Raw genomic sequence first — 27,289 nt, forward strand, 5'->3', positions numbered from 1 at the left:
CCTATTATGACACGCGCAGCCAGCGTTCCATTGCCACATTCCGTCTACTGCAGGCGGGATACCTGGATGGCTGAATGTCACTGAGAAGCTCACAGAGACCGCCATAAGCAACAGTTTAAAAGAATGCCACAGACTAATCAACCAAACTTTTTGGGTTGGTTTCTCTTTTATAGTCTGCAGGCATTAAATGAAAGAAGTCAGTGTTCCAGCAGAGGGAGACAACGTTTCAGAAAAGGCATTGTAGCAAACCAAAAAAGAAATTTTAAGCGCAGCAGAGTAACCAGCTCACATACCTGTTAGCTCAGGTGAGTTTAAAAGGCTGCTGTTGATAACAAGGGCATTTGCTAAATAGATGGTGTGTGTGCAACAATATACTGAAAGGTCAATTATATTGTGCAGCTTATCTCACCACCTGTAGTTATTTAGGTGAAAGCTCCAAAATGCTTGCCTAATATGTCTGTTTATCCAAAAGGAAGTATAGAGGGAGAGCTAGATAGATAGCATTGCATTACATTACATTACATGGCAATGCAATGCACAGTTGCTGAAGTTGAACCAAAATGAGCTTGTCATCTGGCTTCTGCAACTTTTAACATGAAAAATCCAATGAGGAGAAGAAAAGCAAAGCCAAAGAGTCCATCCCAAAATCCGACAAACAAGCAAAATGAACAAAAAGCATTGAATTCAATTCTTTCTGATTTTAGAAACTGCATTAAAGAAGGGGTGCACCGGTCCTGGAGATACTGCAATACCAGGTCAATGCGTGGAGTGGACAGAGCAAGCTCTTTTTCCATCTCCCTGTTCTAAAAATCCATTTAATATATGGTCCCCAGATAGGGGACGTATCAGATATTAAACTGATAAGAACAGATACTACACTTGATCTTAGCCAAAAGGCCGAGAAGCGATAACCAGAATTGGTTTCCGACTACGGTGCCACCCAAGGATTCTGAAAAGTCCATTTGTGGAGATGGCCACCTGGACTCCCGTTAAGAAGACATGCTGTCAACCTCTAGATCCCTCACATGCCTGCACTTTTCGGCTTGCTGCTGCTGCAATCCACGCGTTTTAGATCTGCATAACTCCACCTCTTTTAGCACAGTACCCTCAACCCCCGGCTGTTCCCACCCGCCTCAACACCGTTGGAAGGGAGGAGAACCAATTAAGGCGGGGGGGGGGTGGAACGAGCAGCTGTCTACCCTTAGCAGGAGGGTTGCTGATTAATTACCTCTCCTGCTGCTGCTGCTGCTGGCTGTCCAGCAGCAGACTGAAGGTGGCTGCTGCTGTGCGCAGGTATATAAAGGCTCAGAGCCTATTATGACACGCGCAGCCAGCGTTCCATTGCCACATTCCGTCTACTGCAGGCGGGATACCTGGATGGCTGAATGTCACTGAGAAGCTCACAGAGACCGCCATAAGCAACAGTTTAAAAGAATGCCACAGACTAATCAACCAAACTTTTTGGGTTGGTTTCTCTTTTATAGTCTGCAGGCATTAAATGAAAGAAGTCAGTGTTCCAGCAGAGGGAGACAACGTTTCAGAAAAGGCATTGTAGCAAACCAAAAAAGAAATTTTAAGCGCAGCAGAGTAACCAGCTCACATACCTGTTAGCTCAGGTGAGTTTAAAAGGCTGCTGTTGATAACAAGGGCATTTGCTAAATAGATGGTGTGTGTGCAACAATATACTGAAAGGTCAATTATATTGTGCAGCTTATCTCACCACCTGTAGTTATTTAGGTGAAAGCTCCAAAATGCTTGCCTAATATGTCTGTTTATCCAAAAGGAAGTATAGAGGGAGAGCTAGATAGATAGCATTGCATTACATTACATTACATGGCAATGCAATGCACAGTTGCTGAAGTTGAACCAAAATGACCTTGTCATCTGGCTTCTGCAACTTTTAACATGAACAATCCAATGAGGAGAAGAAAAGCAAAGCCAAAGAGTCCATCCCAAAATCCGCCAAACAAGCAAAATGAACAAAAAGCATTGAATTCAATTCTTTCTGATTTTAGAAACTGCATTAAAGAAGGGGTGCACCGGTCCTGGAGATACTGCAATACCAGGTCAATGCGTGGAGTGGACAGAGCAAGCTCTTTTTCCATCTCCCTGTTCTAAAAATCCATTTAATATATGGTCCCCAGATAGGGGACGTATCAGATATTAAACTGATAAGAACAGATACTACACTTGATCTTAGCCAAAAGGCCGAGAAGCGATAACCAGAATTGGTTTCCGACTACGGTGCCACCCAAGGATTCTGAAAAGTCCATTTGTGGAGATGGCCACCTGGACTCCCGTTAAGAAGACATGCTGTCAACCTCTAGACCCCTCACATGCCTGCACTTTTCGGCTTGCTGCTGCTGCAATCCACGCGTTTTAGATCTGCATAACTCCACCTCTTTTAGCACAGTACCCTCAACCCCCGGCTGTTCCCACCCGCCTCAACACCGTTGGAAGGGAGGAGAACCAATTAAGGCGGGGGGGTGGGGTGGAACGAGCAGCTGTCTACCCTTAGCAGGAGGGTTGCTGATTAATTACCTCTCCTGCTGCTGCTGCTGCTGGCTGTCCAGCAGCAGACTGAAGGTGGCTGCTGCTGTGCGCAGGTATATAAAGGCTCAGAGCCTATTATGACATGCGCAGCCAGCGTTCCATTGCCACATTCCGTCTACTGCAGGCGGGATACCTGGATGGCTGAATGTCACTGAGAAGATCACAGAGACCGCCATAAGCAACAGTTTAAAAGAATGCCACAGACTAATCAACCAAACTTTTTGGGTTGGTTTCTCTTTTATAGTCTGCAGGCATTAAATGAAAGAAGTCAGTGTTCCAGCAGAGGGAGACAACGTTTCAGAAAAGGCATTGTAGCAAACCAAAAAAGAAATTTTAAGCGCAGCAGAGTAACCAGCTCACATACCTGTTAGCTCAGGTGAGTTTAAAAGGCTGCTGTTGATAACAAGGGCATTTGCTAAATAGATGGTGTGTGTGCAACAATATACTGAAAGGTCAATTATATTGTGCAGCTTATCTCACCACCTGTAGTTATTTAGGTGAAAGCTCCAAAATGCTTGCCTAATATGTCTGTTTATCCAAAAGGAAGTATAGAGGGAGAGCTAGATAGATAGCATTGCATTACATTACATTACATGGCAATGCAATGCACAGTTGCTGAAGTTGAACCAAAATGAGCTTGTCATCTGGCTTCTGCAACTTTTAACATGAAAAATCCAATGAGGAGAAGAAAAGCAAAGCCAAAGAGTCCATCCCAAAATCCGACAAACAAGCAAAATGAACAAAAAGCATTGAATTCAATTCTTTCTGATTTTAGAAACTGCATTAAAGAAGGGGTGCACCGGTCCTGGAGATACTGCAATACCAGGTCAATGCGTGGAGTGGACAGAGCAAGCTCTTTTTCCATCTCCCTGTTCTAAAAATCCATTTAATATATGGTCCCCAGATAGGGGACGTATCAGATATTAAACTGATAAGAACAGATACTACACTTGATCTTAGCCAAAAGGCCGAGAAGCGATAACCAGAATTGGTTTCCGACTACGGTGCCACCCAAGGATTCTGAAAAGTCCATTTGTGGAGATGGCCACCTGGACTCCCGTTAAGAAGACATGCTGTCAACCTCTAGATCCCTCACATGCCTGCACTTTTCGGCTTGCTGCTGCTGCAATCCACGCGTTTTAGATCTGCATAACTCCACCTCTTTTAGCACAGTACCCTCAACCCCCGGCTGTTCCCACCCGCCTCAACACCGTTGGAAGGGAGGAGAACCAATTAAGGCGGGGGGGTGGGGTGGAACGAGCAGCTGTCTACCCTTAGCAGGAGGGTTGCTGATTAATTACCTCTCCTGCTGCTGCTGCTGGCTGTCCAGCAGCAGACTGAAGGTGGCTGCTGCTGTGCGCAGGTATATAAAGGCTCAGAGCCTATTATGACATGCGCAGCCAGCGTTCCATTGCCACATTCCGTCTACTGCAGGCGGGATACCTGGATGGCTGAATGTCACTGAGAAGATCACAGAGACCGCCATAAGCAACAGTTTAAAAGAATGCCACAGACTAATCAACCAAACTTTTTGGGTTGGTTTCTCTTTTATAGTCTGCAGGCATTAAATGAAAGAAGTCAGTGTTCCAGCAGAGGGAGACAACGTTTCAGAAAAGGCATTGTAGCAAACCAAAAAAGAAATTTTAAGCGCAGCAGAGTAACCAGCTCACATACCTGTTAGCTCAGGTGAGTTTAAAAGGCTGCTGTTGATAACAAGGGCATTTGCTAAATAGATGGTGTGTGTGCAACAATATACTGAAAGGTCAATTATATTGTGCAGCTTATCTCACCACCTGTAGTTATTTAGGTGAAAGCTCCAAAATGCTTGCCTAATATGTCTGTTTATCCAAAAGGAAGTATAGAGGGAGAGCTAGATAGATAGCATTGCATTACATTACATTACATGGCAATGCAATGCACAGTTGCTGAAGATGAACCAAAATGAGCTTGTCATCTGGCTTCTGCAACTTTTAACATGAAAAATCCAATGAGGAGAAGAAAAGCAAAGCCAAAGAGTCCATCCCAAAATCCGACAAACAAGCAAAATGAACAAAAAGCATTGAATTCAATTCTTTCTGATTTTAGAAACTGCATTAAAGAAGGGGTGCACCGGTCCTGGAGATACTGCAATACCAGGTCAATGCGTGGAGTGGACAGAGCAAGCTCTTTTTCCATCTCCCTGTTCTAAAAATCCATTTAATATATGGTCCCCAGATAGGGGACGTATCAGATATTAAACTGATAAGAACAGATACTACACTTGATCTTAGCCAAAAGGCCGAGAAGCGATAACCAGAATTGGTTTCCGACTACGGTGCCACCCAAGGATTCTGAAAAGTCCATTTGTGGAGATGGCCACCTGGACTCCCGTTAAGAAGACATGCTGTCAACCTCTAGATCCCTCACATGCCTGCACTTTTCGGCTTGCTGCTGCTGCAATCCACGCGTTTTAGATCTGCATAACTCCACCTCTTTTAGCACAGTACCCTCGACCCCCGGCTGTTCCCACCCGCCTCAACACCGTTGGAAGGGAGGAGAACCAATTAAGGCGGGGGGGGGGGGGTGGAACGAGCAGCTGTCTACCCTTAGCAGGAGGGTTGCTGATTAATTACCTCTCCTGCTGCTGCTGCTGCTGGCTGTCCAGCAGCAGACTGAAGGTGGCTGCTGCTGTGCGCAGGTATATAAAGGCTCAGAGCCTATTATGACACGCGCAGCCAGCGTTCCATTGCCACATTCCGTCTACTGCAGGCGGGATACCTGGATGGCTGAATGTCACTGAGAAGCTCACAGAGACCGCCATAAGCAACAGTTTAAAAGAATGCCACAGACTAATCAACCAAACTTTTTGGGTTGGTTTCTCTTTTATAGTCTGCAGGCATTAAATGAAAGAAGTCAGTGTTCCAGCAGAGGGAGACAACGTTTCAGAAAAGGCATTGTAGCAAACCAAAAAATAAATTTTAAGCGCAGCAGAGTAACCAGCTCACATACCTGTTAGCTCAGTTGAGTTTAAAAGGCTGCTGTTGATAACAAGGGCATTTGCTAAATAGATGGTGTGTGTGCAACAATATACTGAAAGGTCAATTATATTGTGCAGCTTATCTCACCACCTGTAGATATTTAGGTGAAAGCTCCAAAATGCTTGCCTAATATGTCTGTTTATCCAAAAGGAAGTATAGAGGGAGAGCTAGATAGATAGCATTGCATTACATTACATTACATGGCAATGCAATGCACAGTTGCTGAAGTTGAACCAAAATGAGCTTGTCATCTGGCTTCTGCAACTTTTAACATGAAAAATCCAATGAGGAGAAGAAAAGCAAAGCCAAAGAGTCCATCCCAAAATCCGACAAACAAGCAAAATGAACAAAAAGCATTGAATTCAATTCTTTCTGATTTTAGAAACTGCATTAAAGAAGGGGTGCACCGGTCCTGGAGATACTGCAATACCAGGTCAATGCGTGGAGTGGACAGAGCAAGCTCTTTTTCCATCTCCCTGTTCTAAAAATCCATTTAATATATGGTCCCCAGATAGGGGACGTATCAGATATTAAACTGATAAGAACAGATACTACACTTGATCTTAGCCAAAAGGCCGAGAAGCGATAACCAGAATTGGTTTCCGACTACGGTGCCACCCAAGGATTCTGAAAAGTCCATTTGTGGAGATGGCCACCTGGACTCCCGTTAAGAAGACATGCTGTCAACCTCTAGATCCCTCACATGCCTGCACTTTTCGGCTTGCTGCTGCTGCAATCCACGCGTTTTAGATCTGCATAACTCCACCTCTTTTAGCACAGTACCCTCAACCCCCGGCTGTTCCCACCCGCCTCAACACCGTTGGAAGGGAGGAGAACCAATTAAGGCGGGGGGGGGGGTGGAACGAGCAGCTGTCTACCCTTAGCAGGAGGGTTGCTGATTAATTACCTCTCCTGCTGCTGCTGCTGCTGGCTGTCCAGCAGCAGACTGAAGGTGGCTGCTGCTGTGCGCAGGTATAAAAAGGCTCAGAGCCTATTATGACACGCGCAGCCAGCGTTCCATTGCCACATTCCGTCTACTGCAGGCGGGATACCTGGATGGCTGAATGTCACTGAGAAGCTCACAGAGACCGCCATAAGCAACAGTTTAAAAGAATGCCACAGACTAATCAACCAAACTTTTTGGGTTGGTTTCTCTTTTATAGTCTGCAGGCATTAAATGAAAGAAGTCAGTGTTCCAGCAGAGGGAGACAACGTTTCAGAAAAGGCATTGTAGCAAACCAAAAAAGAAATTTTAAGCGCAGCAGAGTAACCAGCTCACATACCTGTTAGCTCAGGTGAGTTTAAAAGGCTGCTGTTGATAACAAGGGCATTTGCTAAATAGATGGTGTGTGTGCAACAATATACTGAAAGGTCAATTATATTGTGCAGCTTATCTCACCACCTGTAGTTATTTAGGTGAAAGCTCCAAAATGCTTGCCTAATATGTCTGTTTATCCAAAAGGAAGTATAGAGGGAGAGCTAGATAGATAGCATTGCATTACATTACATTACATGGCAATGCAATGCACAGTTGCTGAAGTTGAACCAAAATGAGCTTGTCATCTGGCTTCTGCAACTTTTAACATGAAAAATCCAATGAGGAGAAGAAAAGCAAAGCCAAAGAGTCCATCCCAAAATCCGACAAACAAGCAAAATGAACAAAAAGCATTGAATTCAATTCTTTCTGATTTTAGAAACTGCATTAAAGAAGGGGTGCACCGGTCCTGGAGATACTGCAATACCAGGTCAATGCGTGGAGTGGACAGAGCAAGCTCTTTTTCCATCTCCCTGTTCTAAAAATCCATTTAATATATGGTCCCCAGATAGGGGACGTATCAGATATTAAACTGATAAGAACAGATACTACACTTGATCTTAGCCAAAAGGCCGAGAAGCGATAACCAGAATTGGTTTCCGACTACGGTGCCACCCAAGGATTCTGAAAAGTCCATTTGTGGAGATGGCCACCTGGACTCCCGTTAAGAAGACATGCTGTCAACCTCTAGATCCCTCACATGCCTGCACTTTTCGGCTTGCTGCTGCTGCAATCCACGCGTTTTAGATCTGCATAACTCCACCTCTTTTAGCACAGTACCCTCAACCCCCGGCTGTTCCCACCCGCCTCAACACCGTTGGAAGGGAGGAGAACCAATTAAGGCGGGGGGGGGGTGGAACGAGCAGCTGTCTACCCTTAGCAGGAGGGTTGCTGATTAATTACCTCTCCTGCTGCTGCTGCTGCTGGCTGTCCAGCAGCAGACTGAAGGTGGCTGCTGCTGTGCGCAGGTATATAAAGGCTCAGAGCCTATTATGACACGCGCAGCCAGCGTTCCATTGCCACATTCCGTCTACTGCAGGCGGGATACCTGGATGGCTGAATGTCACTGAGAAGCTCACAGAGACCGCCATAAGCAACAGTTTAAAAGAATGCCACAGACTAATCAACCAAACTTTTTGGGTTGGTTTCTCTTTTATAGTCTGCAGGCATTAAATGAAAGAAGTCAGTGTTCCAGCAGAGGGAGACAACGTTTCAGAAAAGGCATTGTAGCAAACCAAAAAAGAAATTTTAAGCGCAGCAGAGTAACCAGCTCACATACCTGTTAGCTCAGGTGAGTTTAAAAGGCTGCTGTTGATAACAAGGGCATTTGCTAAATAGATGGTGTGTGTGCAACAATATACTGAAAGGTCAATTATATTGTGCATCTTATCTCACCACCTGTAGTTATTTAGGTGAAAGCTTCAAAATGCTTGCCTAATATGTCTGTTTATCCAAAAGGAAGTAGAGAGGGAGAGCTAGATAGATAGCATTGCATTACATTACATTACATGGCAATGCAATGCACAGTTGCTGAAGTTGAACCAAAATGAGCTTGTCATCTGGCTTCTGCAACTTTTAACATGAAAAATCCAATGAGGAGAAGAAAAGCAAAGCCAAAGAGTCCATCCCAAAATCCGACAAACAAGCAAAATGAACAAAAAGCATTGAATTCAATTCTTTCTGATTTCAGAAACTGCATTAAAGAAGGGGTGCACCGGTCCTGGAGATACTGCAATACCAGGTCAATGCGTGGAGTGGACAGAGCAAGCTCTTTTTCCATCTCCCTGTTCTAAAAATCCATTTAATATATGGTCCCCAGATAGGGGACGTATCAGATATTAAACTGATAAGAACAGATACTACACTTGATCTTAGCCAAAAGGCCGAGAAGCGATAACCAGAATTGGTTTCCGACTACGGTGCCACCCAAGGATTCTGAAAAGTCCATTTGTGGAGATGGCCACCTGGACTCCCGTTAAGAAGACATGCTGTCAACCTCTAGATCCCTCACATGCCTGCACTTTTCGGCTTGCTGCTGCTGCAATCCACGCGTTTTAGATCTGCATAACTCCACCTCTTTTAGCACAGTACCCTCAACCCCCGGCTGTTCCCACCCGCCTCAACACCGTTGGAAGGGAGGAGAACCAATTAAGGCGGGGGGGGGGGGGGTGGAACGAGCAGCTGTCTACCCTTAGCAGGAGGGTTGCTGATTAATTACCTCTCCTGCTGCTGCTGCTGCTGGCTGTCCAGCGGCAGACTGAAGGTGGCTGCTGCTGTGCGCAGGTATATAAAGGCTCAGAGCCTATTATGACACGCGCAGCCAGCGTTCCATTGCCACATTCCGTCTGCTGCAGGCGGGATACCTGGATGGCTGAATGTCACTGAGAAGCTCACAGAGACCGCCATAAGCAACAGTTTAAAAGAATGCCACAGACTAATCAACCAAACTTTTTGGGTTGGTTTCTCTTTTATAGTCTGCAGGCATTAAATGAAAGAAGTCAGTGTTCCAGCAGAGGGAGACAACGTTTCAGAAAAGGCATTGTAGCAAACCAAAAAAGAAATTTTAAGCGCAGCAGAGTAACCAGCTCACATACCTGTTAGCTCAGGTGAGTTTAAAAGGCTGCTGTTGATAACAAGGGCATTTGCTAAATAGATGGTGTGTGTGCAACAATATACTGAAAGGTCAATTATATTGTGCAGCTTATCTCACCACCTGTAGTTATTTAGGTGAAAGCTCCAAAATGCTTGCCTAATATGTCTGTTTATCCAAAAGGAAGTATAGAGGGAGAGCTAGATAGATAGCATTGCATTACATTACATTACATGGCAATGCAATGCACAGTTGCTGAAGTTGAACCAAAATGAGCTTGTCATCTGGCTTCTGCAACTTTTAACATGAAAAATCCAATGAGGAGAAGAAAAGCAAAGCCAAAGAGTCCATCCCAAAATCCGACAAACAAGCAAAATGAACAAAAAGCATTGAATTCAATTCTTTCTGATTTTAGAAACTGCATTAAAGAAGGGGTGCACCGGTCCTGGAGATACTGCAATAACAGGTCAATGCGTGGAGTGGACAGAGCAAGCTCTTTTTCCATCTCCCTGTTCTAAAAATCCATTTAATATATGGTCCCCAGATAGGGGACGTATCAGATATTAAACTGATAAGAACAGATACTACACTTGATCTTAGCCAAAAGGCCGAGAAGCGATAACCAGAATTGGTTTCCGACTACGGTGCCACCCAAGGATTCTGAAAAGTCCATTTGTGGAGATGGCCACCTGGACTCCCGTTAAGAAGACATGCTGTCAACCTCTAGATCCCTCACATGCCTGCACTTTTCGGCTTGCTGCTGCTGCAATCCACGCGTTTTAGATCTGCATAACTCCACCTCTTTTAGCACAGTACCCTCAACCCCCGGCTGTTCCCACCCACCTCAACACCGTTGGAAGGGAGGAGAACCAATTAAGGCGGGGGGGGGGGTGGAACGAGCAGCTGTCTACCCTTAGCAGGAGGGTTGCTGATTAATTACCTCTCCTGCTGCTGCTGCTGCTGGCTGTCCAGCAGCAGACTGAAGGTGGCTGCTGCTGTGCGCAGGTATATAAAGGCTCAGAGCCTATTATGACACGCGCAGCCAGCGTTCCATTGCCACATTCCGTCTACTGCAGGCGGGATACCTGGATGGCTGAATGTCACTGAGAAGCTCACAGAGACCGCCATAAGCAACAGTTTAAAAGAATGCCACAGACTAATCAACCAAACTTTTTGGGTTGGTTTCTCTTTTATAGTCTGCAGGCATTAAATGAAAGAAGTCAGTGTTCCAGCAGAGGGAGACAACGTTTCAGAAAAGGCATTGTAGCAAACCAAAAAAGAAATTTTAAGCGCAGCAGAGTAACCAGCTCACATACCTGTTAGCTCAGGTGAGTTTAAAAGGCTGCTGTTGATAACAAGGGCATTTGCTAAATAGATGGTGTGTGTGCAACAATATACTGAAAGGTCAATTATATTGTGCAGCTTATCTCACCACCTGTAGTTATTTAGGTGAAAGCTCCAAAATGCTTGCCTAATATGTCTGTTTATCCAAAAGGAAGTATAGAGGGAGAGCTAGATAGATAGCATTGCATTACATTACATTACATGGCAATGCAATGCACAGTTGCTGAAGTTGAACCAAAATGAGCTTGTCATCTGGCTTCTGCAACTTTTAACATGAAAAATCCAATGAGGAGAAGAAAAGCAAAGCCAAAGAGTCCATCCCAAAATCCGACAAACAAGCAAAATGAACAAAAAGCATTGAATTCAATTCTTTCTGATTTTAGAAACTGCATTAAAGAAGGGGTGCACCGGTCCTGGAGATACTGCAATACCAGGTCAATGCGTGGAGTGGACAGAGCAAGCTCTTTTTCCATCTCCCTGTTCTAAAAATCCATTTAATATATTGTCCCCAGATAGGGGACGTATCAGATATTAAACTGATAAGAACAGATACTACACTTTATCTTAGCCAAAAGGCCGAGTAGCGATAACCAGAATTGGTTTCCGACTACGGTGCCACCCAAGGATTCTGAAAAGTCCATTTGTGGAGATGGCCACCTGGACTCCCGTTAAGAAGACATGCTGTCAACCTCTAGATCCCTCACATGCCTGCACTTTTCGGCTTGCTGCTGCTGCAATCCACGCGTTTTCTATCTGCATAACTCCACCACTTTTAGCACAGTACCCTCAACCCCCGGCTGTTCCCACCCGCCTCAACACCGTTGGAAGGGAGGAGAACCAATTAAGGCGGGGGGGGGGGTGGAACGAGCAGCTGTCTACCCTTAGCAGGAGGGTTGCTGATTAATTACCTCTCCTGCTGCTGCTGCTGCTGGCTGTCCAGCAGCAGACTGAAGGTGGGTGCTGCTGTGCGCAGGTATATAAAGGCTCAGAGCCTATTATGACACGCGCAGCCAGCGTTCCATTGCCACATTCCGTCTACTGCAGGCGGGATACCTGGATGGCTGAATGTCACTGAGAAGCTCACAGAGACCGCCATAAGCAACAGTTTAAAAGAATGCCACAGACTAATCAACCAAACTTTTTGGGTTGGTTTCTCTTTTATAGTCTGCAGGCATTAAATGAAAGAAGTCAGTGTTCCAGCAGAGGGAGACAACGTTTCAGAAAAGGCATTGTAGCAAACCAAAAAAGAAATTTTAAGCGCAGCAGAGTAACCAGCTCACATACCTGTTAGCTCAGGTGAGTTTAAAAGGCTGCTGTTGATAACAAGGGCATTTGCTAAATAGATGGTGTGTGTGCAACAATATACTGAAAGGTCAATTATATTGTGCAGCTTATCTCACCACCTGTAGTTATTTAGGTGAAAGCTCCAAAATGCTTGCCTAATATGTCTGTTTATCCAAAAGGAAGTATAGAGGGAGAGCTAGATAGATATCATTGCATTACATTACATTACATGGCAATGCAATGCACAGTTGCTGAAGTTGAACCAAAATGAGCTTGTCATCTGGCTTCTGCAACTTTTAACATGAAAAATCCAATGAGGAGAAGAAAAGCAAAGCCAAAGAGTCCATCCCAAAATCCGACAAACAAGCAAAATGAACAAAAAGCATTGAATTCAATTCTTTCTGATTTTAGAAACTGCATTAAAGAAGGGGTGCACCGGTCCTGGAGATACTGCAATACCAGGTCAATGCGTGGAGTGGACAGAGCAAGCTCTTTTTCCATCTCCCTGTTCTAAAAATCCATTTAATATATGGTCCCCAGATAGGGGACGTATCAGATATTAAACTGATAAGAACAGATACTACACTTGATCTTAGCCAAAAGGCCGAGAAGCGATAACCAGAATTGGTTTCCGACTACGGTGCCACCCAAGGATTCTGAAAAGTCCATTTGTGGAGATGGCCACCTGGACTCCCGTTAAGAAGACATGCTGTCAACCTCTAGATCCCTCACATGCCTGCACTTTTCGGCTTGCTGCTGCTGCAATCCACGCGTTTTAGATCTGCATAACTCCACCTCTTTTAGCACAGTACCCTCAACCCCCGGCTGTTCCCACCCGCCTCAACACCGTTGGAAGGGAGGAGAACCAATTAAGGCGGGGGGGGGTGGAACGAGCAGCTGTCTACCCTTAGCAGGAGGGTTGCTGATTAATTACCTCTCCTGCTGCTGCTGCTGCTGGCTGTCCAGCAGCAGACTGAAGGTGGCTGCTGCTGTGCGCAGGTATATAAAGGCTCAGAGCCTATTATGACACGCGCAGCCAGCGTTCCATTGCCACATTCCGTCTACTGCAGGCGGGATACCTGGATGGCTGAATGTCACTGAGAAGCTCACAGAGACCGCCATAAGCAACAGTTTAAAAGAATGCCACAGACTAATCAACCAAACTTTTTGGGTTGGTTTCTCTTTTATAGTCTGCAGGCATTAAATGAAAGAAGTCAGTGTTCCAGCAGAGGGAGACAACGTTTCAGAAAAGGCATTGTAGCAAACCAAAAAAGAAATTTTAAGCGCAGCAGAGTAACCAGCTCACATACCTGTTAGCTCAGGTGAGTTTAAAAGGCTGCTGTTGATAACAAGGGCATTTGCTAAATAGATGGTGTGTGTGCAACAATATACTGAAAGGTCAATTATATTGTGCAGCTTATCTCACCACCTGTAGTTATTTAGGTGAAAGCTCCAAAATGCTTGCCTAATATGTCTGTTTATCCAAAAGGAAGTATAGAGGGAGAGCTAGATAGATAGCATTGCATTACATTACATTACATGGCAATGCAATGCACAGTTGCTGAAGTTGAACCAAAATGAGCTTGTCATCTGGCTTCTGCAACTTTTAACATGAAAAATCCAATGAGGAGAAGAAAAGCAAAGCCAAAGAGTCCATCCCAAAATCCGACAAACAAGCAAAATGAACAAAAAGCATTGAATTCAATTCTTTCTGATTTTAGAAACTGCATTAAAGAAGGGGTGCACCGGTCCTGGAGATACTGCAATACCAGGTCAATGCGTGGAGTGGACAGAGCAAGCTCTTTTTCCATCTCCCTGTTCTAAAAATCCATTTAATATATGGTCCCCAGATAGGGGACGTATCAGATATTAAACTGATAAGAACAGATACTACACTTGATCTTAGCCAAAAGGCCGAGAAGCGATAACCAGAATTGGTTTCCGACTACGGTGCCACCCAAGGATTCTGAAAAGTCCATTTGTGGAGATGGCCACCTGGACTCCCGTTAAGAAGACATGCTGTCAACCTCTAGATCCATCACATGCCTGCACTTTTCGGCTTGCTGCTGCTGCAATCCACGCGTTTTAGATCTGCATAACTCCACCTCTTTTAGCACAGTACCCTCAACCCCCGGCTGTTCCCACCTGCCTCAACACCGTTGGAAGGGAGGAGAACCAATTAAGGCGGGGGGGGGGAGGGTGGAACGAGCAGCTGTCTACCCTTAGCAGGAGGGTTGCTGATTAATTACCTCTCCTGCTGCTGCTGCTGCTGGCTGTCCAGCAGCAGACTGAAGGTGGCTGCTGCTGTGCGCAGGTATATAAAGGCTCAGAGCCTATTATGACACGCGCAGCCAGCGTTCCATTGCCACATTCCGTCTACTGCAGGCGGGATACCTGGATGGCTGAATGTCACTGAGAAGCTCACAGAGACCGCCATAAGCAACAGTTTAAAAGAATGCCACAGACTAATCAACCAAACTTTTTGGGTTGGTTTCTCTTTTATAGTCTGCAGGCATTAAATGAAAGAAGTCAGTGTTCCAGCAGAGGGAGACAACGTTTCAGAAAAGGCATTGTAGCAAACCAAAAAAGAAATTTTAAGCGCAGCAGAGTAACCAGCTCACATACCTGTTAGCTCAGGTGAGTTTAAAAGGCTGCTGTTGATAACAAGGGCATTTGCTAAATAGATGGTGTGTGTGCAACAATATACTGAAAGGTCAATTATATTGTGCAGCTTATCTCACCACCTGTAGTTATTTAGGTGAAAGCTCCAAAATGCTTGCCTAATATGTCTGTTTATCCAAAAGGAAGTATAGAGGGAGAGCTAGATAGATAGCATTGCATTACATTACATTACATGGCAATGCAATGCACAGTTGCTGAAGTTGAACCAAAATGAGCTTGTCATCTGGCTTCTGCAACTTTTAACATGAAAAATCCAATGAGAAGAAGAAAAGCAAAGCCAAAGAGTCCATCCCAAAATCCGACAAACAAGCAAAATGAACAAAAAGCATTGAATTCAATTCTTTCTGATTTTAGAAACTGCATTAAAGAAGGGGTGCACCGGTCCTGGAGATACTGCAATACCAGGTCAATGCGTGGAGTGGACAGAGCAAGCTCTTTTTCCATCTCCCTGTTCTAAAAATCCATTTAATATATGGTCCCCAGATAGGGGACGTATCAGATATTAAACAGCAGCAAGCCGAAAAGTGCAGGCATGTGAGGGATCTAGAGGTTGACAGCATGTCTTCTTAACGGGAGTCCAGGTGGCCATCTCCACAAATGGACTTTTCAGAATCCTTGGGTGGCACCGTAGTCGGAAACCAATTCTGGTTATCGCTTCTCGGCCTTTTGGCTAAGATCAAGTGTAGTATCTGTTCTTACTTCAGCAACTGTGCATTGCATTGCCATGTAATGTAATGTAATGCAATGCTATCTATCTAGCTCTCCCTCTATACTTCCTTTTGGATAAACAGACATATTAGGCAAGCATTTTGGAGCTTTCACCTAAATAACTACAGGTGGTGAGATAAGCTGCACAATAACCAAAATGAGCTTGTCATCTGGCTTCTGCAACTTTTAACATGAAAAATCCAATGAGGAGAAGAAAAGCAAAGCCAAAGAGTCCATCCCAAAATCCGACAAACAAGCAAAATGAACAAAAAGCATTGAATTCAATTCTTTCTGATTTTAGAAACTGCATTAAAGAAGGGGTGCACCGGTCCTGGAGATACTGCAATACCAGGTCAATGCGTGGAGTGGACAGAGCAAGCTCTTTTTCCATCTCCCTGTTCTAAAAATCCATTTAATATATGGTCCCCAGATAGGGGACGTATCAGATATTAAACTGATAAGAACAGATACTACACTTGATCTTAGCCAAAAGGCCGAGAAGCGATAACCAGAATTGGTTTCCGACTACGGTGCCACCCAAGGATTCTGAAAAGTCCATTTGTGGAGATGGCCACCTGGACTCCCGTTAAGAAGATATGCTGTCAACCTCTAGATCCCTCACATGCCTGCACTTTTCGGCTTGCTGCTGCTGCAATCCACGCGTTTTAGATCTGCATAACTCCACCTCTTTTAGCACAGTACCCTCAACCCCCGGCTGTTCCCACCCGCCTCAACACCGTTGGAAGGGAGGAGAACCAATTAAGGCGGGGGGGGGGAGGGTGGAACGAGCAGCTGTCTACCCTTAGCAGGAGGGTTGCTGATTAATTACCTCTCCTGCTGCTGCTGCTGCTGGCTGTCCAGCAGCAGACTGAAGGTGGCTGCTGCTGTGCGCAGGTATATAAAGGCTCAGAGCCTATTATGACACGCGCAGCCAGCGTTCCATTGCCACATTCCGTCTACTGCAGGCGGGATACCTGGATGGCTGAATGTCACTGAGAAGCTCACAGAGACCGCCATAAGCAACAGTTTAAAAGAATGCCACAGACTAATCAACCAAACTTTTTGGGTTGGTTTCTCTTTTATAGTCTGCAGGCATTAAATGAAAGTAGTCAGTGTTCCAGCAGAGGGAGACAACGTTTCAGAAAAGGCATTGTAGCAAACCAAAAAAGAAATTTTAAGCGCAGCAGAGTAACCAGCTCACATACCTGTTAGCTCAGGTGAGTTTAAAAGGCTGCTGTTGATAACAAGGGCATTTGCTAAATAGATGGTGTGTGTGCAACAATATACTGAAAGGTCAATTATATTGTGCAGCTTATCTCACCACCTGTAGTTATTTAGGTGAAAGCTCCAAAATGCTTGCCTAATATGTCTGTTTATCCAAAAGGAAGTATAGAGGGAGAGCTAGATAGATAGCATTGCATTACATTACATTACATGGCAATGCAATGCACAGTTGCTGAAGTTGAACCAAAATGAGCTTGTCATCTGGCTTCTGCAACTTTTAACATGAAAAATCCAATGAGGAGAAGAAAAGCAAAGCCAAAGAGTCCATCCCAAAATCCGACAAACAAGCAAAATGAACAAAAAGCATTGAATTCAATTCTTTCTGATTTTAGAAACTGCATTAAAGAAGGGGTGCACCGGTCCTGGAGATACTGCAATACCAGGTCAATGCGTGGAGTGGACAGAGCAAGCTCTTTTTCCATCTCCCTGTTCTAAAAATCCATTTAATATATGGTCCCCAGATAGGGGACGTATCAGATATTAAACTGATAAGAACAGATACTACACTTGATCTTAGCCAAAAGGCCGAGAAGCGATAACCAGAATTGGTTTCCGACTACGGTGCCACCCAAGGATTCTGAAAAGTCCATTTGTGGAGATGGCCACCTGGACTCCCGTTAAGAAGACATGCTGTCAACCTCTAGATCCCTCACATGCCTGCACTTTTCGGCTTGCTGCTGCTGCAATCCACGCGTTTTAGATCTGCATAACTCCACCTCTTTTAGCACAGTACCCTCAACCCCCGGCTGTTCCCACCCGCCTCAACACCGTTGGAAGGGAGGAGAACCAATTAAGGCGGGGGGGGGGTGGAACGAGCAGCTGTCTACCCTTAGCAGGAGGGTTGCTGATTAATTACCTCTCCTGCTGCTGCTGCTGCTGGCTGTCCAGCAGCAGACTGAAGGTGGCTGCTGCTGTGCGCAGGTATATAAAGGCTCAGAGCCTATTATGACACGCGCAGCCAGCGTTCCATTGCCACATTCCGTCTACTGCAGGCGGGATACCTGGATGGCTGAATGTCACTGAGAAGCTCACAGAGACCGCCATAAGCAACAGTTTAAAAGAATGCCACAGACTAATCAACCAAACTTTTTGGGTTGGTTTCTCTTTTATAGTCTGCAGGCATTAAATGAAAGAAGTCAGTGTTCCAGCAGAGGGAGACAACGTTTCAGAAAAGGCATTGTAGCAAACCAAAAAATAAATTTTAAGCGCAGCAGAGTAACCAGCTCACATACCTGTTAGCTCAGGTGAGTTTAAAAGGCTGCTGTTGATAACAAGGGCATTTGCTAAATAGATGGTGTGTGTGCAACAATATACTGAAAGGTCAATTATATTGTGCAGCTTATCTCACCACCTGTAGTTATTTAGGTGAAAGCTCCAAAATGCTTGCCTAATATGTCTGTTTATCCAAAAGGAAGTATAGAGGGAGAGCTAGATAGATAGCATTGCATTACATTACATTACATGGCAATGCAATGCACAGTTGCTGAAGTTGAACCAAAATGAGCTTGTCATCTGGCTTCTGCAACTTTTAACATGAAAAATCCAATGAGGAGAAGAAAAGCAAAGCCAAAGAGTCCATCCCAAAATCCGACAAACAAGCAAAATGAACAAAAAGCATTGAATTCAATTCTTTCTGATTTTAGAAACTGCATTAAAGAAGGGGTGCACCGGTCCTGGAGATACTGCAATACCAGGTCAATGCGTGGAGTGGACAGAGCAAGCTCTTTTTCCATCTCCCTGTTCTAAAAATCCATTTAATATATGGTCCCCAGATAGGGGACGTATCAGATATTAAACTGATAAGAACAGATACTACACTTGATCTTAGCCAAAAGGCCGAGAAGCGATAACCAGAATTGGTTTCCGACTACGGTGCCACCCAAGGATTCTGAAAAGTCCATTTGTGGAGATGGCCACCTGGACTCCCGTTAAGAAGACATGCTGTCAACCTCTAGATCCCTCACATGCCTGCACTTTTCGGCTTGCTGCTGCTGCAATCCACGCGTTTTAGATCTGCATAACTCCACCTCTTTTAGCACAGTACCCTCAACCCCCGGCTGTTCCCACCCGCCTCAACACCGTTGGAAGGGAGGAGAACCAATTAAGGCGGGGGGGGGGGTGGAACGAGCAGCTGTCTACCCTTAGCAGGAGGGTTGCTGATTAATTACCTCTCCTGCTGCTGCTGCTGCTGGCTGTCCAGCAGCAGACTGAAGGTGGCTGCTGCTGTGCGCAGGTATATAAAGGCTCAGAGCCTATTATGACACGCGCAGCCAGCGTTCCATTGCCACATTCCGTCTACTGCAGGCGGGATACCTGGATGGCTGAATGTCACTGAGAAGCTCACAGAGACCGCCATAAGCAACAGTTTAAAAGAATGCCACAGACTAATCAACCAAACTTTTTGGGTTGGTTTCTCTTTTATAGTCTGCAGGCATTAAATGAAAGAAGTCAGTGTTCCAGCAGAGGGAGACAACGTTTCAGAAAAGGCATTGTAGCAAACCAAAAAAGAAATTTTAAGCGCAGCAGAGTAACCAGCTCACATACCTGTTAGCTCAGGTGAGTTTAAAAGGCTGCTGTTGATAACAAGGGCATTTGCTAAATAGATGGTGTGTGTGCAACAATATACTGAAAGGTCAATTATATTGTGCAGCTTATCTCACCACCTGTAGTTATTTAGGTGAAAGCTCCAAAATGCTTGCCTAATATGTCTGTTTATCCAAAAGGAAGTATAGAGGGAGAGCTAGATAGATAGCATTGCATTACATTACATTACATGGCAATGCAATGCACAGTTGCTGAAGTTGAACCAAAATGAGCTTGTCATCTGGCTTCTGCAACTTTTAACATGAAAAATCCAATGAGGAGAAGAAAAGCAAAGCCAAAGAGTCCATCCCAAAATCCGACAAACAAGCAAAATGAACAAAAAGCATTGAATTCAATTCTTTCTGATTTTAGAAACTGCATTAAAGAAGGGGTGCACCGGTCCTGGAGATACTGCAATACCAGGTCAATGCGTGGAGTGGACAGAGCAAGCTCTTTTTCCATCTCCCTGTTCTAAAAATCCATTTAATATATGGTCCCCAGATAGGGGACGTATCAGATATTAAACTGATAAGAACAGATACTACACTTGATCTTAGCCAAAAGGCCGAGAAGCGATAACCAGAATTGGTTTCCGACTACGGTGCCACCCAAGGATTCTGAAAAGTCCATTTGTGGAGATGGCCACCTGGGCTCCCGTTAAGAAGACATGCTGTCAACCTCTAGATCCCTCACATGCCTGCACTTTTCGGCTTGCTGCTGCTGCAATCCACGCGTTTTAGATCTGCATAACTCCACCTCTTTTAGCATAGTACCCTCAACCCCCGGCTGTTCCCACCCGCCTCAACACCGTTGGAAGGGAGGAGAACCAATTAAGGCGGGGGGGGGGGTGGAACGAGCAGCTGTCTACCCTTAGCAGGAGGGTTGCTGATTAATTACCTCTCCTGCTGCTGCTGCTGCTGGCTGTCCAGCAGCAGACTGAAGGTGGCTGCTGCTGTGCGCAGGTATATAAAGGCTCAGAGCCTATTATGACACGCGCAGCCAGCGTTCCATTGCCACATTCCGTCTACTGCAGGCGGGATACCTGGATGGCTGAATGTCACTGAGAAGCTCACAGAAACCGCCATAAGCAACAGTTTAAAAGAATGCCACAGACTAATCAACCAAACTTTTTGGGTTGGTTTCTCTTTTATAGTCTGCAGGCATTAAATGAAAGAAGTCAGTGTTCCAGCAGAGGGAGACAACGTTTCAGAAAAGGCATTGTAGCAAACCAAAAAAGAAATTTTAAGCGCAGCAGAGTAACCAGCTCACATACCTGTTAGCTCAGGTGAGTTTAAAAGGCTACTGTTGATAACAAGGGCATTTGCTAAATAGATGGTGTGTGTGCAACAATATACTGAAAGGTCAATTATATTGTGCAGCTTATCTCACCACCTGTAGTTATTTAGGTGAAAGCTCCAAAATGCTTGCCTAATATGTCTGTTTATCCAAAAGGAAGTATAGAGGGAGAGCTAGATAGATAGCATTGCATTACATTACATTACATGGCAATGCAATGCACAGTTGCTGAAGTTGAACCAAAATGAGCTTGTCATCTGGCTTCTGCAACTTTTAACATGAAAAATCCAATGAGGAGAAGAAAAGCAAAGCCAAAGAGTCCATCCCAAAATCCGACAAACAAGCAAAATGAACAAAAAGCATTGAATTCAATTCTTTCTGATTTTAGAAACTGCATTAAAGAAGGGGTGCACCGGTCCTGGAGATACTGCAATACCAGGTCAATGCGTGGAGTGGACAGAGCAAGCTCTTTTTCCATCTCCCTGTTCTAAAAATCCATTTAATATATGGTCCCCAGATAGGGGACGTATCAGATATTAAACTGATAAGAACAGATACTACACTTGATCTTAGCCAAAAGGCCGAGAAGCGATAACCAGAATTGGTTTCCGACTACGGTGCCACCCAAGGATTCTGAAAAGTCCATTTGTGGAGATGGCCACCTGGACTCCCGTTAAGAAGACATGCTGTCAACCTCTAGATCCCTCACATGCCTGCACTTTTCGGCTTGCTGCTGCTGCAATCCACGCGTTTTAGATCTGCATAACTCCACCTCTTTTAGCACAGTACCCTCAACCCCCGGCTGTTCCCACCCGCCTCAACACCGTTGGAAGGGAGGAGAACCAATTAAGGCGGGGGGGGGGTGGAACGAGCAGCTGTCTACCCTTAGCAGGAGGGTTGCTGATTAATTACCTCTCCTGCTGCTGCTGCTGCTGGCTGTCCAGCAGCAGACTGAAGGTGGCTGCTGCTGTGCGCAGGTATATAAAGGCTCAGAGCCTATTATGACACGCGCAGCCAGCGTTCCATTGCCACATTCCGTCTACTGCAGGCGGGATACCTGGATGGCTGAATGTCACTGAGAAGCTCACAGAGACCGCCATAAGCAACAGTTTAAAAGAATGCCACAGACTAATCAACCAAACTTTTTGGGTTGGTTTCTCTTTTATAGTCTGCAGGCATTAAATGAAAGAAGTCAGTGTTCCAGCAGAGGGAGACAACGTTTCAGAAAAGGCATTGTAGCAAACCAAAAAAGAAATTTTAAGCGCAGCAGAGTAACCAGCTCACATACCTGTTAGCTCAGGTGAGTTTAAAAGGCTGCTGTTGATAACAAGGGCATTTGCTAAATAGATGGTGTGTGTGCAACAATATACTGAAAGGTCAATTATATTGTGCAGCTTATCTCACCACCTGTAGTTATTTAGGTGAAAGCTCCAAAATGCTTGCCTAATATGTCTGTTTATCCAAAAGGAAGTATAGAGGGAGAGCTAGATAGATAGCATTGCATTACATTACATTACATGGCAATGCAATGCACAGTTGCTGAAGTTGAACCAAAATGAGCTTGTCATCTGGCTTCTGCAACTTTTAACATGAAAAATCCAATGAGGAGAAGAAAAGCAAAGCCAAAGAGTCCATCCCAAAATCCGACAAACAAGCAAAATGAACAAAAAGCATTGAATTCAATTCTTTCTGATTTTAGAAACTGCATTAAAGAAGGGGTGCACCGGTCCTGGAGATACTGCAATACCAGGTCAATGCGTGGAGTGGACAGAGCAAGCTCTTTTTCCATCTCCCTGTTCTAAAAATCCATTTAATATATGGTCCCCAGATAGGGGACGTATCAGATATTAAACTGATAAGAACAGATACTACACTTGATCTTAGCCAAAAGGCCGAGAAGCGATAACCAGAATTGGTTTCCGACTACGGTGCCACCCAAGGATTCTGAAAAGTCCATTTGTGGAGATGGCCACCTGGACTCCCGTTAAGAAGACATGCTGTCAACCTCTAGATCCCTCACATGCCTGCACTTTTCGGCTTGCTGCTGCTGCAATCCACGCGTTTTAGATCTGCATAACTCCACCTCTTTTAGCACAGTACCCTCAACCCCCGGCTGTTCCCACCCGCCTCAACACCGTTGGAAGGGAGGAGAACCAATTAAGGCGGGGGGGGGGTGGAACGAGCAGCTGTCTACCCTTAGCAGGAGGGTTGCTGATTAATTACCTCTCCTGCTGCTGCTGCTGCTGGCTGTCCAGCAGCAGACTGAAGGTGGCTGCTGCTGTGCGCAGGTATATAAAGGCTCAGAGCCTATTATGACACGCGCAGCCAGCGTTCCATTGCCACATTCCGTCTACTGCAGGCGGGATACCTGGATGGCTGAATGTCACTGAGAAGCTCACAGAGACCGCCATAAGCAACAGTTTAAAAGAATGCCACAGACTAATCAACCAAACTTTTTGGGTTGGTTTCTCTTTTATAGTCTGCAGGCATTAAATGAAAGAAGTCAGTGTTCCAGCAGAGGGAGACAACGTTTCAGAAAAGGCATTGTAGCAAACCAAAAAAGAAATTTTAAGCGCAGCAGAGTAACCAGCTCACATACCTGTTAGCTCAGGTGAGTTTAAAAGGCTGCTGTTGATAACAAGGGCATTTGCTAAATAGATGGTGTGTGTGCAACGATATACTGAAAGGTCAATTATATTGTGCAGCTTATCTCACCACCTGTAGTTATTTAGGTGAAAGCTCCAAAATGCTTGCCTAATATGTCTGTTTATCCAAAAGGAAGTATAGAGGGAGAGCTAGATAGATAGCATTGCATTACATTACATTACATGGCAATGCAATGCACAGTTGCTGAAGTTGAACCAAAATGAGCTTGTCATCTGGCTTCTGCAACTTTTAACATGAAAAATCCAATGAGGAGAAGAAAAGCAAAGCCAAAGAGTCCATCCCAAAATCCGACAAACAAGCAAAATGAACAAAAAGCATTGAATTCAATTCTTTCTGATTTTAGAAACTGCATTAAAGAAGGGGTGCACCGGTCCTGGAGATACCGCAATACCAGGTCAATGCGTGGAGTGGACAGAGCAAGCTCTTTTTCCATCTCCCTGTTCTAAAAATCCATTTAATATATGGTCCCCAGATAGGGGACGTATCAGATATTAAACTGATAAGAACAGATACTACTCTTGATCTTAGCCAAAAGGCCGAGAAGCGATAACCAGAATTGGTTTCCGACTACGGTGCCACCCAAGGATTCTGAAAAGTCCATTTGTGGAGATGGCCACCTGGACTCCCGTTAAGAAGACATGCTGTCAACCTCTAGATCCCTCACATGCCTGCACTTTTCGTCTTGCTGCTGCTGCAATCCACGCGTTTTAGATCTGCATAACTCCACCTCTTTTAGCACAGTACCCTCAACCCCCGGCTGTTCCCACCCGCCTCAACACCGTCGGAAGGGAGGAGAACCAATTAAGGCGGGGGGGGGGGGGTGGAACGAGCAGCTGTCTACCCTTAGCAGGAGGGTTGCTGATTAATTACCTCTCCTGCTGCTGCTGCTGCTGGCTGTCCAGCAGCAGACTGAAGGTGGCTGCTGCTGTGCGCAGGTATATAAAGGCTCAGAGCCTATTATGACACGCGCAGCCAGCGTTCCATTGCCACATTCCGTCTACTGCAGGCGGGATACCTGGATGGCTGAATGTCACTGAGAAGCTCACAGAGACCGCCATAAGCAACAGTTTAAAAGAATGCCACAGACTAATCAACCAAACTTTTTGGGTTGGTTTCTCTTTTATAGTCTGCAGGCATTAAATGAAAGAAGTCAGTGTTCCAGCAGAGGGAGACAACGTTTCAGAAAAGGCATTGTAGCAAACCAAAAAAGAAATTTTAAGTGCAGCAGAGTAACCAGCTCACATACCTGTTAGCTCAGGTGAGTTTAAAAGGCTGCTGTTGATAACAAGGGCATTTGCTAAATAGATGGTGTGTGTGCAACAATATACTGAAAGGTCAATTATATTGTGCAGCTTATCTCACCACCTGTAGTTATTTAGGTGAAAGCTCCAAAATGCTTGCCTAATATGTCTGTTTATCCAAAAGGAAGTATAGAGGGAGAGCTAGATAGATAGCATTGCATTACATTACATTACATGGCAATGCAATGCACAGTTGCTGAAGTTGAACCAAAATGAGCTTGTCATCTGGCTTCTGCAACTTTTAACATGAAAAATCCAATGAGGAGAAGAAAAGCAAAGCCAAAGAGTCCATCCCAAAATCCGACAAACAAGCAAAATGAACAAAAAGCATTGAATTCAATTCTTTCTGATTTTAGAAACTGCATTAAAGAAGGGGTGCACCGGTCCTGGAGATACTGCAATACCAGGTCAATGCGTGGAGTGCACAGAGCAAGCTCTTTTTCCATCTCCCTGTTCTAAAAATCCATTTAATATATGGTCCCCAGATAGGGGACGTATCAGATATTAAACTGATAAGAACAGATACTACACTTGATCTTAGCCAAAAGGCCGAGAAGCGATAACCAGAATTGGTTTCCGACTATGGTGCCACCCAAGGATTCTGAAAAGTCCATTTGTGGAGATGGCCACCTGGACTCCCGTTAAGAAGACATGCTGTCAACCTCTAGATCCCTCACATGCCTGCACTTTTCGGCTTGCTGCTGCTGCAATCCACGCGTTTTAGATCTGCATAACTCCACCTCTTTTAGCACAGTACCCTCAACCCCCGGCTGTTCCCACCCGCCTCAACACCGTTGGAAGGGAGGAGAACCAATTAAGGCGGGGGGGGGGGGTGGAACGAGCAGCTGTCTACCCTTAGCAGGAGGGTTGCTGATTAATTACCTCTCCTGCTGCTGCTGCTGCTGGCTGTCCAGCAGCAGACTGAAGGTGGCTGCTGCTGTGCGCAGGTATATAAAGGCTCAGAGCCTATTATGACACGCGCAGCCAGCGTTCCATTGCCACATTCCGTCTACTGCAGGCGGGATACCTGGATGGCTGAATGTCACTGAGAAGCTCACAGAGACCGCCATAAGCAACAGTTTAAAAGAATGCCACAGACTAATCAACCAAACTTTTTGGGTTGGTTTCTCTTTTATAGTCTGCAGGCATTAAATGAAAGAAGTCAGTGTTCCAGCAGAGGGAGACAACGTTTCAGAAAAGGCATTGTAGCAAACCAAAAAAGAAATTTTAAGCGCAGCAGAGTAACCAGCTCACATACCTGTTAGCTCAGGTGAGTTTAAAAGGCTGCTGTTGATAACAAGGGCATTTGCTAAATAGATGGTGTGTGTGCAACAATATACTGAAAGGTCAATTATATTGTGCAGCTTATCTCACCACCTGTAGTTATTTAGGTGAAAGCTCCAAAATGCTTGCCTAATATGTCTGTTTATCCAAAAGGAAGTATAGAGGGAGAGCTAGATAGATAGCATTGCATTACATTACATTACATGGCAATGCAATGCACAGTTGCTGAAGTTGAACCAAAATGAGCTTGTCATCTGGCTTCTGCAACTTTTAACATGAAAAATCCAATGAGGAGAAGAAAAGCAAAGCCAAAGAGTCCATCCCAAAATCCGACAAACAAGCAAAATGAACAAAAAGCATTGAATTCAATTCTTTCTGATTTTAGAAACTGCATTAAAGAAGGGGTGCACCGGTCCTGGAGATACTGCAATACCAGGTCAATGCGTGGAGTGGACAGAGCAAGCTCTTTTTCCATCTCCCTGTTCTAAAAATCCATTTAATATATGGTCCCCAGATAGGGGACGTATCAGATATTAAACTGATAAGAACAGATACTACACTTGATCTTAGCCAAAAGGCCGAGAAGCGATAACCAGAATTGGTTTCCGACTACGGTGCCACCCAAGGATTCTGAAAAGTCCATTTGTGGAGATGGCCACCTGGACTCCCGTTAAGAAGACATGCTGTCAACCTCTAGATCCCTCACATGCCTGCACTTTTCGGCTTGCTGCTGCTGCAATCCACGCGTTTTAGATCTGCATAACTCCACCTCTTTTAGCACAGTACCCTCAACCCCCGGCTGTTCCCACCCGCCTCAACACCGTTGGAAGGGAGGAGAACCAATTAAGGCGGGGGGGGGGTGGAACGAGCAGCTGTCTACCCTTAGCAGGAGGGTTGCTGATTAATTACCTCTCCTGCTGCTGCTGCTGGCTGTCCAGCAGCAGACTGATGGTGGCTGCTGCTGTGCGCAGGTATATAAAGGCTCAGAGCCTATTATGACACGCGCAGCCAGCGTTCCATTGCCACATTCCGTCTACTGCAGGCGGGATACCTGGATGGCTGAATGTCACTGAGAAGCTCACAGAGACCGCCATAAGCAACAGTTTAAAAGAATGCCACAGACTAATCAACCAAACTTTTTGGGTTGGTTTCTCTTTTATAGTCTGCAGGCATTAAATGAAAGAAGTCAGTGTTCCAGCAGAGGGAGACAACGTTTCAGAAAAGGCATTGTAGCAAACCAAAAAAGAAATTTTAAGCGCAGCAGAGTAACCAGCTCACATACCTGTTAGCTCAGGTGAGTTTAAAAGGCTGCTGTTGATAACAAGGGCATTTGCTAAATAGATGGTGTGTGTGCAACAATATACTGAAAGGTCAATTATAT

The 27,289-nt window shown here is 45.0% G+C and overlaps 20 non-coding genes and 2 pseudogenes across 20 annotated transcripts; 1 reads left to right on the plus strand and 21 right to left on the minus strand.

The window, feature by feature from the left end:
* Window positions 1-718: 718 nt before the first annotated feature.
* On the minus strand, window positions 719-909 carry LOC141209479 (U2 spliceosomal RNA). The gene has a single exon (XR_012279673.1). It is a non-coding gene; the product is annotated as a U2 spliceosomal RNA (small nuclear RNA).
* A 1,120-nt stretch (window positions 910-2,029) lies between these two features.
* On the minus strand, window positions 2,030-2,220 carry LOC141209490 (U2 spliceosomal RNA). Its single transcript, XR_012279684.1, has one exon. It is a non-coding gene; the product is annotated as a U2 spliceosomal RNA (small nuclear RNA).
* Window positions 2,221-3,342: 1,122 nt separating this feature from the next.
* LOC141209501 (U2 spliceosomal RNA) lies at window positions 3,343-3,533 on the minus strand. The gene has a single exon (XR_012279695.1). It is a non-coding gene; the product is annotated as a U2 spliceosomal RNA (small nuclear RNA).
* Window positions 3,534-4,652: 1,119 nt separating this feature from the next.
* On the minus strand, window positions 4,653-4,843 carry LOC141209512 (U2 spliceosomal RNA). Its single transcript, XR_012279706.1, has one exon. It is a non-coding gene; the product is annotated as a U2 spliceosomal RNA (small nuclear RNA).
* A 1,123-nt stretch (window positions 4,844-5,966) lies between these two features.
* LOC141209523 (U2 spliceosomal RNA) lies at window positions 5,967-6,157 on the minus strand. Its single transcript, XR_012279717.1, has one exon. It is a non-coding gene; the product is annotated as a U2 spliceosomal RNA (small nuclear RNA).
* A 1,121-nt stretch (window positions 6,158-7,278) lies between these two features.
* Window positions 7,279-7,469, minus strand: LOC141209535 (U2 spliceosomal RNA). Its single transcript, XR_012279728.1, has one exon. It is a non-coding gene; the product is annotated as a U2 spliceosomal RNA (small nuclear RNA).
* Window positions 7,470-8,589: 1,120 nt separating this feature from the next.
* On the minus strand, window positions 8,590-8,780 carry LOC141209546 (U2 spliceosomal RNA). The gene has a single exon (XR_012279739.1). It is a non-coding gene; the product is annotated as a U2 spliceosomal RNA (small nuclear RNA).
* Window positions 8,781-9,904: 1,124 nt separating this feature from the next.
* LOC141210345 (U2 spliceosomal RNA) lies at window positions 9,905-10,095 on the minus strand. Its single transcript, XR_012280517.1, has one exon. It is a non-coding gene; the product is annotated as a U2 spliceosomal RNA (small nuclear RNA).
* Window positions 10,096-11,216: 1,121 nt separating this feature from the next.
* LOC141210493 (U2 spliceosomal RNA) lies at window positions 11,217-11,407 on the minus strand. The gene has a single exon (XR_012280660.1). It is a non-coding gene; the product is annotated as a U2 spliceosomal RNA (small nuclear RNA).
* A 1,121-nt stretch (window positions 11,408-12,528) lies between these two features.
* Window positions 12,529-12,719, minus strand: LOC141209557 (U2 spliceosomal RNA). Its single transcript, XR_012279750.1, has one exon. It is a non-coding gene; the product is annotated as a U2 spliceosomal RNA (small nuclear RNA).
* Window positions 12,720-13,838: 1,119 nt separating this feature from the next.
* LOC141209569 (U2 spliceosomal RNA) lies at window positions 13,839-14,029 on the minus strand. The gene has a single exon (XR_012279762.1). It is a non-coding gene; the product is annotated as a U2 spliceosomal RNA (small nuclear RNA).
* Window positions 14,030-15,153: 1,124 nt separating this feature from the next.
* On the minus strand, window positions 15,154-15,328 carry LOC141210717 (U2 spliceosomal RNA; annotated as a pseudogene).
* A 107-nt stretch (window positions 15,329-15,435) lies between these two features.
* Window positions 15,436-15,541, plus strand: LOC141210725 (U2 spliceosomal RNA; annotated as a pseudogene).
* Window positions 15,542-15,808: 267 nt separating this feature from the next.
* LOC141209580 (U2 spliceosomal RNA) lies at window positions 15,809-15,999 on the minus strand. The gene has a single exon (XR_012279773.1). It is a non-coding gene; the product is annotated as a U2 spliceosomal RNA (small nuclear RNA).
* A 1,124-nt stretch (window positions 16,000-17,123) lies between these two features.
* LOC141209591 (U2 spliceosomal RNA) lies at window positions 17,124-17,314 on the minus strand. Its single transcript, XR_012279784.1, has one exon. It is a non-coding gene; the product is annotated as a U2 spliceosomal RNA (small nuclear RNA).
* A 1,120-nt stretch (window positions 17,315-18,434) lies between these two features.
* On the minus strand, window positions 18,435-18,625 carry LOC141209602 (U2 spliceosomal RNA). The gene has a single exon (XR_012279795.1). It is a non-coding gene; the product is annotated as a U2 spliceosomal RNA (small nuclear RNA).
* A 1,121-nt stretch (window positions 18,626-19,746) lies between these two features.
* Window positions 19,747-19,937, minus strand: LOC141209613 (U2 spliceosomal RNA). Its single transcript, XR_012279806.1, has one exon. It is a non-coding gene; the product is annotated as a U2 spliceosomal RNA (small nuclear RNA).
* Window positions 19,938-21,058: 1,121 nt separating this feature from the next.
* LOC141209624 (U2 spliceosomal RNA) lies at window positions 21,059-21,249 on the minus strand. The gene has a single exon (XR_012279817.1). It is a non-coding gene; the product is annotated as a U2 spliceosomal RNA (small nuclear RNA).
* Window positions 21,250-22,369: 1,120 nt separating this feature from the next.
* LOC141209635 (U2 spliceosomal RNA) lies at window positions 22,370-22,560 on the minus strand. Its single transcript, XR_012279828.1, has one exon. It is a non-coding gene; the product is annotated as a U2 spliceosomal RNA (small nuclear RNA).
* A 1,120-nt stretch (window positions 22,561-23,680) lies between these two features.
* On the minus strand, window positions 23,681-23,871 carry LOC141210428 (U2 spliceosomal RNA). The gene has a single exon (XR_012280596.1). It is a non-coding gene; the product is annotated as a U2 spliceosomal RNA (small nuclear RNA).
* Window positions 23,872-24,994: 1,123 nt separating this feature from the next.
* On the minus strand, window positions 24,995-25,185 carry LOC141210194 (U2 spliceosomal RNA). The gene has a single exon (XR_012280370.1). It is a non-coding gene; the product is annotated as a U2 spliceosomal RNA (small nuclear RNA).
* A 1,122-nt stretch (window positions 25,186-26,307) lies between these two features.
* LOC141209646 (U2 spliceosomal RNA) lies at window positions 26,308-26,498 on the minus strand. The gene has a single exon (XR_012279839.1). It is a non-coding gene; the product is annotated as a U2 spliceosomal RNA (small nuclear RNA).
* Window positions 26,499-27,289: the final 791 nt, after the last annotated feature.

This window comes from Phyllobates terribilis, unplaced genomic scaffold (assembly GCF_046119375.1).
Source record: "Phyllobates terribilis strain yellow unplaced genomic scaffold, ASM4611937v1 Scaffold_169__1_contigs__length_4117513, whole genome shotgun sequence".
In the NCBI taxonomy this organism is placed as follows: domain Eukaryota; kingdom Metazoa; phylum Chordata; class Amphibia; order Anura; family Dendrobatidae; genus Phyllobates; species Phyllobates terribilis.